Source organism: Schistocerca piceifrons, chromosome 2, assembly GCF_021461385.2.
Source record: "Schistocerca piceifrons isolate TAMUIC-IGC-003096 chromosome 2, iqSchPice1.1, whole genome shotgun sequence".
NCBI lineage: Eukaryota > Metazoa > Arthropoda > Insecta > Orthoptera > Acrididae > Schistocerca > Schistocerca piceifrons.
The window spans coordinates 45908128-45919505 of NC_060139.1; the positions used below are offsets into that span (position 1 = coordinate 45908128).

General features: G+C 43.1%; 1 pseudogene; it reads left to right on the forward strand.

Annotated features, from left to right (window-relative positions):
* Positions 1 to 10481: 10481 nt before the first annotated feature.
* Positions 10482 to 10537, forward strand: LOC124778177 (annotated as a pseudogene).
* Positions 10538 to 11378: the final 841 nt, after the last annotated feature.

Below are 11378 nucleotides of genomic sequence, written 5' to 3' on the forward strand. Positions count from 1 at the left end.
AAGTTACCATTTTTACTGTTAAAAGCTTCAGGTTCTAAAATTTGTCTTCTGAGTCGCTCCTGAACGGATTGCGACCAGAATTTGTTCAGAAAAGCACGCTCAAACTCACTGTACGTGGTACATACGTCAGCTTGACTGTATGCCCAGACAGCTGCATCGCCTTGGATGTAACCGACAATATATGAAATCTTTTTCCGGTCACTCCAAGTGCGTGGAAATGCGTTACTAAAAGATTTGAGAAAAATCACCGGATGAATGGTTCGTTTTTCTGGGATAAAAATCTGAAATTGCCTGTGTTTCATTAAGCTTTCGTCTTCCTTTGCATTATGATATGGATTTGTCCCACTGTAATTACTGCTATGTCCAGCTGGCGAGTAATTACGATAATGTTGCTGTGGTTTACCATGATAATAGCTTGTGTTTGTGTTTGCACATCGTGGTATGTGTTGTAGTCGTGGTGTGTTTTGTTCTTGTGTGTTTGTCGTGTGCGGTATGTGTGTGTCATACTCGAATGTATATTGGTTCCTGAACTGTGCATTTTGACTGATATTTTCGATACATTCAGACTGTGGTCGATCGGTGAATTGTCCCATGGGTGCAGTGACGGATTGTACTGCGTCACTGATCAGCTGTTTGTTATTAGTAATGTATTGCGCTACGGAGTCGTGCACCATTGTTGGTAAATTTTCACGTAAGCATCTATCAAAATGTTTGTCTTTGTTGACTACCCAATCATGAAATTCTTTATTAATATTTTGAAAATGAGCTGTGGCATCAGATTGTAAGATGTCAGTCAGGTGTTGTTCAACATTGTCAAATTTATTCTGTACGTCAGTAATTCGTTTTTCAAGGTTGTCATGTACTGAAGGATATGTTTGAATTTGTTCAGTAAGAACTTCACACGTGACATTAAGGTTTTTTACTTGTGTCTGTAAAAGTGCTACGTCAGTTGTAGTCTTTTCTTGTCTCGTATTAAGCTGGGAAAATTTAGCACTGAGTTCAGTCATCTGTTTGGTCAGTGTGGCGTCTATAAGTTCCACACGCTTACATAAAGTGTCATTACCTGTCTTGAGTGCTATGAGATCAGATTTGATTCCGTCATTTTGTGTCTTTAACTGTTCATTTTGCGTCTGTAAGGTTGCCATATTTTCTGCGTTTTGTTTCATTAGCATTTGTAACATGTCGGCAATGTTTACCGTTTGCAAGGTCTCTGCCCCCGCCGCGTCATTAGACGTGACGTCATGCATTAACATGGGCTCTGTTTGAGACTTTGAAATTTTTGTGGTGGAAGGCCTATTGTCAAAATTTTCGTCAACACTTGCGTCAATGTTTGATGAATCGTCACTACCGGTTGCTGTCGTAAAGTCATTTTCTAACATTTGTCTCTCGTCCGAGTCGGATTGCGTCTGAATAGTACGTCTTTGCTGTTCCATTTTTGCGTATTGTTTTCTAGTTATTACCATGCCACACGTGATATATGTTTCAAGAAAATATTTGACACTGATTTTAAAATAAAATGCAGTTGAGCATGAATCGGTCGTAGCAACAATGGCTGTCTGTTAATTTAAAAATATAAACTGAATTTGAGATTATTGGTAATGGCTGCTGGCCATGTTACATGATATCGTACAGAAGTCGGCCATATTGTACACTCGTGTATTGGTATTGTTGCATACGTTATTGTTTAAGGAAAAATACTGAGAATGGAATTTATCACTGAAACTGTTATGCGGAAAAGAAACACTACAGAATTTTACTGAAAAGCTAATACACTGAATTATACGTCTGGTCAAGCCTGCTAATGCAAAGATGCTGCGTCTTACCTTATTTTGCTGGAAGCTTCTTTGCGTCTTCCCGCAAAATTTTATAATTGGCAAATATCTTCTGATTTTTGTTATTTCTCATATAGTCAAGTCCAGGTCCAGAAAGTTGATTTTTCACATGAAACAAAGAGAACAATGTAACAAATGACAAAATAACAAGTCCGACACGCAGTCGCCAATATAAAATTAATAAAATAAAATAAATAAAATAAAATATTAATTATTTTATCTGTATGATTGTCTCTCCTATGAGTCGTCAGGTTTTAATTATTCGGTATCAGACGCTTGACAATGGCTTTTTCGTAAAGGCAATGTTACTCGTAGTTGACCGTGAAATAAAACTGAAATAATCGGACTTCGTAATTAAATCGTTTCCAAAGACTGCTGCGGTAGGTGCGGACTCATAATCTAAATCTCAATATTACAATAATTTGCCAGCCATGCCAAAACGTCGTACAGAGGTGATTGTCTACTAAAAAAAAAAATTACACAGTTAGTTAAATCAGATATATTCAATGAATAAGCCTACAGTTCATAATCCTACTTACTTTTATAAATATAAATTCTGTACAGTATCGAGTGCCTAGTATGGTTGCAACTCGCAGTAATTTTTTTTATAACATGAAATATGGCGGTGTGCCAGACAATAAACTGAAATACGTGCTTCTCGCACCACTTCAACCAGAGCTCTCTCTTCTTAATCAAACATACGAGTAACGTAATTGTGCTTTTGTTTTATTAGCGACACAGCGCTGCAGTTGTGTGCCATAGGCTTTATTTATTTGTCACTGATTATTTATTTAATTAATATCTCGCGTTTCCGAGGAAACTCACGCTCGGCATGCAAATGTGCCTTTATAAGTTCAAGAGCAATGGACATCTCTTGAAAGGGCAATCACAGAAGCTGGAGAAGAAAACGTAGGTACAAGGAAGGTAAGAGAGAAGAAACCATGGTTAATATAAGAGATACTTCATTTGATCGGCGAAAGAAGGAAGCGCAAAAATGTTCAGGGAAATTCAAGAATACATAAATATAAGTCACTTACAAATGAAACATATAAGAATGGCTGGGTAGATAAGGCGAAACTGGTACAAAGTATGAAGAAATCTAAAACAAATGATTGTCGGAAGGACTGTCTCAGGATATAGAAAACATAAAACAATCATCGGTGAAATTAAAAGCAAAGTAGCTTTAGGAGTGGAAAGGGAATGCCACTGTTAAATGCAGAGAAGAGAGCGGATTTAATGGAAACAGCACATTGAGGAACTCTATCAGGGTGAGGCTTATCTAAAAACGTAATAGAAGAAGAAACATGAGACGATACGGATGAGATAAGGGATCCAGAATTAGAACCAGTATATAGATGAGCTTTGGTAGACTTAATATCAAATAAGGCAGGAGGGACACACAATATTCCATTGGAATTCCTAAAATCATTGTAGCAATGGCAACAAAACGATTATTCACGTTGGTATGCAGAATGTATGAGACTGGCTATGTATCACTAGGCTTTCGGGTAAACATCACCCGCCCAATTCCCAAGATTCCAAGAGCTAATTGTCGCACACTTAGCTCAGCAGCTCATGGATCCAAGTTTCTGATAACAGTACTATTCTGAAGAATGGAAATTAGACTGAGAATCTATTAGATGTTTGGCTTTAGGAAAGGTAAATGTTCCAGACAATTCTGACGTTGCGGTTGATAATGGAAGCGAGACTGAAGAAAAATCAAAACACGTTCATAGGGCTTGTCGATCTGAAATAAGCATTCGACTATGTAAAATGGTGCAGGATGTTCGAAATCCTGAGAAAAATAGGGAAAAGCTGTAGGGCAAGACAAGTATACAGCATGTAGAAGAAGCAAGACGGAAGAAGAAGAGTTGAAGACTAAGATCGAAGTGCACGGAGTAAAAAGGGTCTAAGACGGGGTTGTTAACTTTCACCCCTACTGTTGAACCTGTACGTCGAAGAAGCAATGATGGAAACGAAAGAAAAATTCAAGAGCGGGATTAAAAATCTAGGTGAAAGGATTTAAATGATACGTTTCGATCATGCCATTGCTATCCTAAGTGAAAGTGAAGAGTAACAGGATCTGATAAACGGAATGAACGGTCTTGTGATTACAGAATGTGAATGAGACTAAATCGGAGACAGATGAAAGTAATGAGAAATATCACAAATGAGAAATTCAGCATCCTGGCCAAGAGAAGTCTACTAGTATGAAACATAAGTCTTAATTTGAGCAAGAAATTTCTGAAAATGTGCGTTTGTAACACACCATTTTATGGCAGTGAGACCTTGACTGTGCAAAAACGGGAACAGAAGAGAATAGAAACATCTGAGATGTAGTGCTATAGAAGAATGATGATAAGTAGGTGAACTGTTTAGGTAAGGAATGAGGTGGCTTTCAGCAGAATCGGCGAGGAAAGGAATATATGAAAAACACTAACAAGACGAAGAGACAAGATGAGAGGAAATGTGTTAAGTCACGAGAGATTAACGTCCATGGTACTAGAGGGAGCCGTAGAGGGTAAAAATTGTAGAGAAAGGCAGAGACTGGGAAACATCTAGCAAATAATTGGAGACGTAGGCTGCAAGTGCTACTCTGAGATGAAAAGATCGGCACACGACAGCAATTTGTGGCGAGCCGCATCAAACAAGTCAGAAGACTGATGACTCAAAAAAAGTCTTGCGATGAAAGAGCAATGCGAGTTATCAGTTCTAATCACGGTGCAGACTGTTGCGTTCTAGGTTGTTATTTTCCGTTTTATTTAGTAGATCTGCACATTGCTACAAAAACGTCTTTAATAAAATCTGAATGTAACCTTTACACGTTAAGCCTTCTCACAAGCTAGACTCAGTAAGCTGCGCTAATTGTTGGTTGGCGTATAGCTGTATGTGTGGGTGGGTGTGGGTGGTGTGGGCGGAGCGGGGGGGGGGGGGGGGGGTGAGCGAAGACTCAACTCGACTGTCAACGAAACGAAACGAATTTGAGTTTTGATCGTCACATAGCACATAGGACTCATAAGTCAGGAGATTAGTTATGAAGTGAATGTTGTTGCTCCATACTACATCGTTGTAATAGCAATCAGGCACGCCTTAGACACCGCAGTTAGCAACTTCCTTCCACCCTCGGCAGCTTCAAAAATGGACATACCATAAATATCAGTTTCGATCAACGTAATGTTCTCCATGAACCCATTCATAGACCTCAAAATGTGCAGTGTGCCTGCGCTGCTATAGAGCATGCACGGTAAGGTTTTCGCACAGTTTATCGCACACATTTACCGTAAGAAATCAAAAAATGGAAGTAGAACACATTACACCACAGTTAGTCATTGGGCCTTGACAAAAACATACGAATTCCTTACGAAAAAATAGCATGTTGAATCGCTTCTAAAAGGGAAAGAAACGCGATATGAGGCATTAATAATAATATTGAACAAGGTAGTGAGGTATTCTCATAGAATCACAAACTATAAAATTACTTCTTAGCCATCCTTATGTGTATATTAGTGAATAAAATACTCATCATAATTGAAAGAGAGCGTCTATTTTCCCTGCTGTTGATCGTGAAATGCAAATCGAACACATTTTTTTGTGGAGTGTCACTCAACAACAGTAAAGCATTTTATACTTTCACGAAAAGTTGCATTCGGAAATCACACCATTTATCGCTTGACCATGGGCGTGGACGCAGCATAACGCCTCGAACAGAAGACACCTTCCTCCAGGAATTGCCGGAGCCTACAGTGTTGCCAGTTTGTGCTCATATCCGAAACTTAGAGTATTAACTTGTACCAGCGTGGCCACGTTGCATGTCCATGTCGTGATCAGCGTGGACTTAGACTCCTGAAGCGACCGGCCGCTGGTCAGCTGTTATGTCACAGAGTGTACATTAAACTTCTGCATAGATCAGCTTTAGTTAAAAACAGAAGGGCGGTAGCTAATTGGGCACATTTGTATAGGTTTTAGCAATTTTCAGATTGTTGCTTGTACGAGATACTCGGAATCACGTTACGACATTCAGATAAAATTGTGGAACAGGTATGTATCCAGCATCAGTTCACTAGTCAAACTGTTCAATAGTTAAATTTTCTGAAACATTACGTTTGCTTTAAAAAGAGTGCAACCACAAAGCCCAATTTCTAACCTGATTCCTTGTGCGATATGGAAGCAGTAGAGCTACACATTTTCGACCAGCTGGAGTTCGTCCATTTTTTGGCAAGAGGATGGCCCATTGTAAATAAATGTGGCACATAATGTATTGCCGTAAACAGTGTCAGGCAATAGTGGCCGGTGATATTGTTTTTTGCTGAAACTGCTAGTAACGTAGTAGAATTCTTTCAGTTGTAGGACATATTCTCGACGAAAATCAAGCCTCTCAGTTACAAATGAATTGCAACAGTTGACCACGCCTTTTGTTTCTGCGTTACTGCCTTTCCGTATCGACACATGCATCATCATCATCTTGGACAGTTTCCAGCCACTGGCTGGGTCTGTCGGGAACACAAGCCTCTCCATCGTGTTCTGTCTTTCCACCATTCCCCCTCTTCCACCTTCGTCCAGTTCTCTCCTCTTCTCATCACACATTCCTTTACTCCCTTCACCCATCTATCTCTTGGTCTTCCTCTGGGCCTCTTCCCCTCCAGTTGCAGATCAAACATCCTCTTTGGAATTCTTCCCTCATCCATTCTCTTCATGTGTCCATACCACTGCAGTCTTGATTTTTCTATCCTGTCCTGTACTGGTTCCTCCTTTAGTCTTTCCCTCACATACAAATTTCGCAATCTGTCTCGTCTTGTTACACCCAACCTGCTCCTCTGGAACTTCATTTCACTAGCCTGTATTCTACTTTTGTCGCTTTTGTGCATTACCCATGTCTCACTTCCGTATGCCAATATGGGGACAAAGTAGGTTCGGTATATAATTCCCTTGGATTTCTGTGGCACCTCCTTGCTCCAAATAAGCCCCCTAATGCATTTGTAGAACTGCCCTGCTTTTCTGCACCTTTCATTTATTTCCATTGCGTTTCCCCCCTTACTTTCAATCACGCTTCCCAGGTACTTGAAGTTCTCTACCACTTGTAGTTTTTCCCCTCCACAAGTTATATCCACATTTGGCCTATTCTCCTTCCTTGTTGTGACGATTATTTCACTTTTCTTTGCAGAGAAATGCGTTCCATATTGTGCTGCCGTTGCCTCCCATGCATCTAACTGCTCTTGCACCTCCTTCACGCAATTTCCCCATAACATCAGGTCATCGGCAAAGAGCACTGCTTTCATTTTATGATCTCCAATTGCATCTGATACTTGCTGTAGGATTTCATCCATAACAATAATAAACAATAAAGGCGACACATGCACACATCAGCAAAAGTTTTGCATCACCTCTTTATATGGAAATTCACGACACGACACAGAAAACAGAAACTGACTCTCAAGCATACGCTCATATTTTGCGGTATGTTCAGATCACGAAATAAATAAAAACAAAACATTTATGCAACGCCAAAATTGTCTGTTTTTCATATTATTTTGAGAAATGTGTCAGTCAGTGGTGGAAAGTCCCCCTGCTCGGATGCAGGCTTCAGGCCGTCGTTGCATACCATGATATCCTCAAGCCAGCCGGAGGTCCGACGGAAGGAGACTGGAGCGGGAATGACCGATGGTGGATCGTTCGGTCGGCCATCTCATCGGGCGGCGTGTATTTGGTCTTTTGGCCATTTCTGGGCCTCGTCAGTTGGTTATCTTGCCGGACGTGGGTCGGTTCCATCCTTGTGCAGAGATGTCGGTTGCCCAACGGACAAGTGTTCCCTCTGCGTGGTTGGGTCAGAGCCAGTGTGCCCGGGTCGCCGTGTCTCCGAGTTTCGAACGGACATCGAGTTGGGATGGAGCTGCAGTGAGCTCCGGACAGCCAAAACTCGCCCGATCGTTGCCGACACTCATAACTTGAGTGGGGACGACCTTGGTTGGTCATTCAGTTGGTCGTCTCATCGAACGACGTGTATTTTGTCGCCGACCGCTTATGGAAACACTCTGTGCTTGTGTGTGTGTGTGTGTGTGTGTGTGTGTGTGTAATCGCGCCGAATATGAGATCGTTGTTGTCCAAAACCAGCTCATTCCAGTCTTTTCCACATATGTTAGGCTGGGACAGACAGGTCACTCCATTCTGCTGATGCTAGTACAATGAATGAACGTGTTCACGTGAACAGTACGATGTGTGTGAGGGCTGCCATCCATCAAGATGAAATTTCACGAAAAATATTGGCAATACTTTTAGTTGCATACTCTTGTCCCTCTATTTCAGACTAGCAAGAATGCCCTCAACTACCACGAGATGTGGACGATGTCCCCATGTAATGTCACCCCAAAATATTACTCCAATACCACATTGTTGCACATGTTGACTACGATATCAGGGTCCAAATCGATCAGAGTTTCTCCTGAAAACTACACCCGATGCCAATTTTAGGGCATCAATTCTTCATTACTTGTTGGACGTCTTTAACGGAGTTCATGGCGCTGCGGTGTACGATGTGGTACTCGCCATGGTGGACGGGAAGGGAGATTCGCAATGCAACCGTCTCCTAACAGTTTCATGGATACGCGGGGTCGTGCAGCCTCATGTAACGCCGAAATCAGTTATGAAGCATTCAGTTCATCGTTCCTTAGACTCAAATGTTGCACATACTGATCGTGCTATGAACGTGCCGTAAGTGAAGGACTATGAGGTATAAAAATACCTGTCGACTGTAAACGATCACATGTGTGCACCTCATCACTTTCACTGGGGTGTACACATCAGGCATCTTTCCTGGTTCATAAGCCTTCTGCTCTTCACGTGACATTAAGGGCCGAATCTTTGATCGCTAATGCCCTTCGTGACATGATGTTCATTCCACTGTTCCACACACGTCCTTACGGGCGCCTAGCTTTCAATTGTACTGCTGCGATCCATCTGAGTGTTCTCAAGCGATTGTATGTACACTGAGGTGACAAAGTCATGGGATAAGGATATAGCATACAGAAGGTATGAAAGGCCAAAACACTGCCGGAGCTGGTATTTGAACTCAGGTGTTTCATGTGAAAAGCTTTGCGACGTAATTACGGCCGCACGGCGGGAATTCAGAGACTGTGAACGTGGGATGGTAATTGGGGCTATATGCATGGGACATTCCATTTCGGAAACTGCTAGCGAATTCAGTATTCCAAGGTCCACAGTGTCAAGAGTATGCCGAGAATACCATACTTCGGGCAGTACCTCTCACCACAGACAATGCAGTACGTTCATGTAGAGCTGTTGGTGCTGACAGAGATGCAACACTCCGTGAAATAGCTGCAGAAATCAATGTGGGACGTACGGCGAAGGTATCAGTTAGGGCAGTGCGGCGAAATTTTGTGTTAATGGGCTGTGGCAGCAGACTCCCAACGCGAGTGCCTTTGCATCGCCTGCAGAGTCTCCGCTGGGCTCGTGACCATATCAGCCGGACCCTAGACGACTGGAAAACCACAGTTTGCTCAGGTGAGTCCCGGCTAGTAAGAAATGATACTAGGCTTCGAGTGTGGCGCGGACCGCATGAAGCCAAGGACTCAGACTGTCAACAAGGCACTGTCTAAGCTGGTGGTGCCTCCATGATGGTGTGGGCTTTCTTTACGCGGAATGGAGTCTAGATATATTCGGCTACTTGGAGACCATTTACAGCCATTAACGAACTTTCACGTTCCAAAACAACGATGAAATTTTTATAGATGACAACGCGTGGTGTCAGTGGGGGCAAGCGACATTGCTTTACCAGGGATACCCCTCTCGGCAACCATGTGATACAACTCACACCTGGCTCCAAGATACACCTTTTATACTAAGATGATGTCTGTTCTTTCGGACATGTCCGAAAGAACAGATACCATTGGTGAGCATGGAGCTCGTTAGAATGAAATTACATTGAAATGAACACCCTTAGCTGCTTACAGGCATTGACATACCTCAACGAGGACAGATGAAAATGGGTGCCCCGACCGGGACTCGAACCCAGGATCTCCTGCTTACATGGCTCTGAGCACTATGGGACTTAACATCTGTGGTCATCAGTCCCCTAGAACTTAGAACTACTTAAACCTAACTAACCTAATGACATCACACACATCCATGCCCGAGGCAGGATTCGAACCTGCGACCGTAGTAACCTCCTGCTTACATGGCAGACGCTCTATCCATCTAAGCTAAGGAGGACACAGAGGATAGCGCCACTGCAGGGATTTATCTGTGGCACGCCTCCCGCGAAACCCACATTCTCAACGTATTGTCCCGCATTACATTCGTAGTGCCCCCGCCAATTATACTCATTACTCGCGGCGTGTTGCCGATTCCCGTAAGAGTTCAGGCACTGTTCGTGCATTCGCACAGAAGAAGAAGATGGTCAAGTGGCCGGTGAGCCTCATATATATATATATATATATATATATATATATATATATATATATATTATATATATATACGGGAATCGGCACGCGCCGCGAGTAATGAGTCTAATGGGCGGGGGCACTACGAATGTAGTGCGGGGCAATACGTTGAGAATGTGGGTTTAGCGGGGAGCGTGCCGGAGATGAAGCCCTGCAGTCGCGCTATCCTCTGTGTCCTCGGTGGCTCAGATGGATCGTACTCGCTTCGGCGGTACATATACTAAAATTGGAACGATACAGAGAAGATTAGCAACCGCCGGCACGGTAGCTCAGCGTGTTCGGTCAGAGGGTTTAACTGCCCTCTGTAATAAAAAACTGAGTTAATCCTTTAAAAATGAACTTAAACGGATGTCTTACGACGTCCGCCCCCAGCAGATGCAACGCACAAAAGCGAACAAGATGAGAAGCCGGCACGGTAGCTCAGCGTGTTCGGTCAGAGGTTTTAGCTACCCTCTGTAATAAAAAAAAAAACTGAGTAAACAGATCAACGAACAACCTGAACGAGTGTCATCGGATGTCCGTCACCAACAAATTCAACGAACAATATAGAACAAAATGAGATTGGAAAAAAAAAGATGGATAGAGCGTCTGCCATGTAAGCAGGAGATCCCGGGTTCGAGTCCCGGTCGGGGCACACATTTTCATCTGTCCCCGTTGACGTATGTCAACGCCTGTAAGCAGCTAAGGGTCTTCATTTCATTGTGATTTCATACACCTTTTAGTTTCTAGGTTCATTTCGAAATTCACTGCGAGTTTCTGTCTTCATTTAGGTTCGAGCTGTAGTCTTGCGAAACGCGATCGAGGTTTTGAAACGCACTGTACTTCTGCTTGCGACTACAGCAGAGGCGCGTGCACGCGACTACACCTAAGTTTGGCCGAGAGGAAGAGGTTCAATGGGAGCGCTACGCCGTAGGCTGCGTTGTCAGTGCGTCGCGGCAGAGGCAGCTTTGCAGATGCGGGACACTGCTGGCGCAGAGTCCGCCGTCTGCATCCATTACGACTGCCAGGCGCTCCAAATTAGCTTAGGGCGCCAGTCGGCCACCGTAAACAGAGTTACAAGCGGCAACCCGGGCTGCGAGTGGAGCTGTCCGCG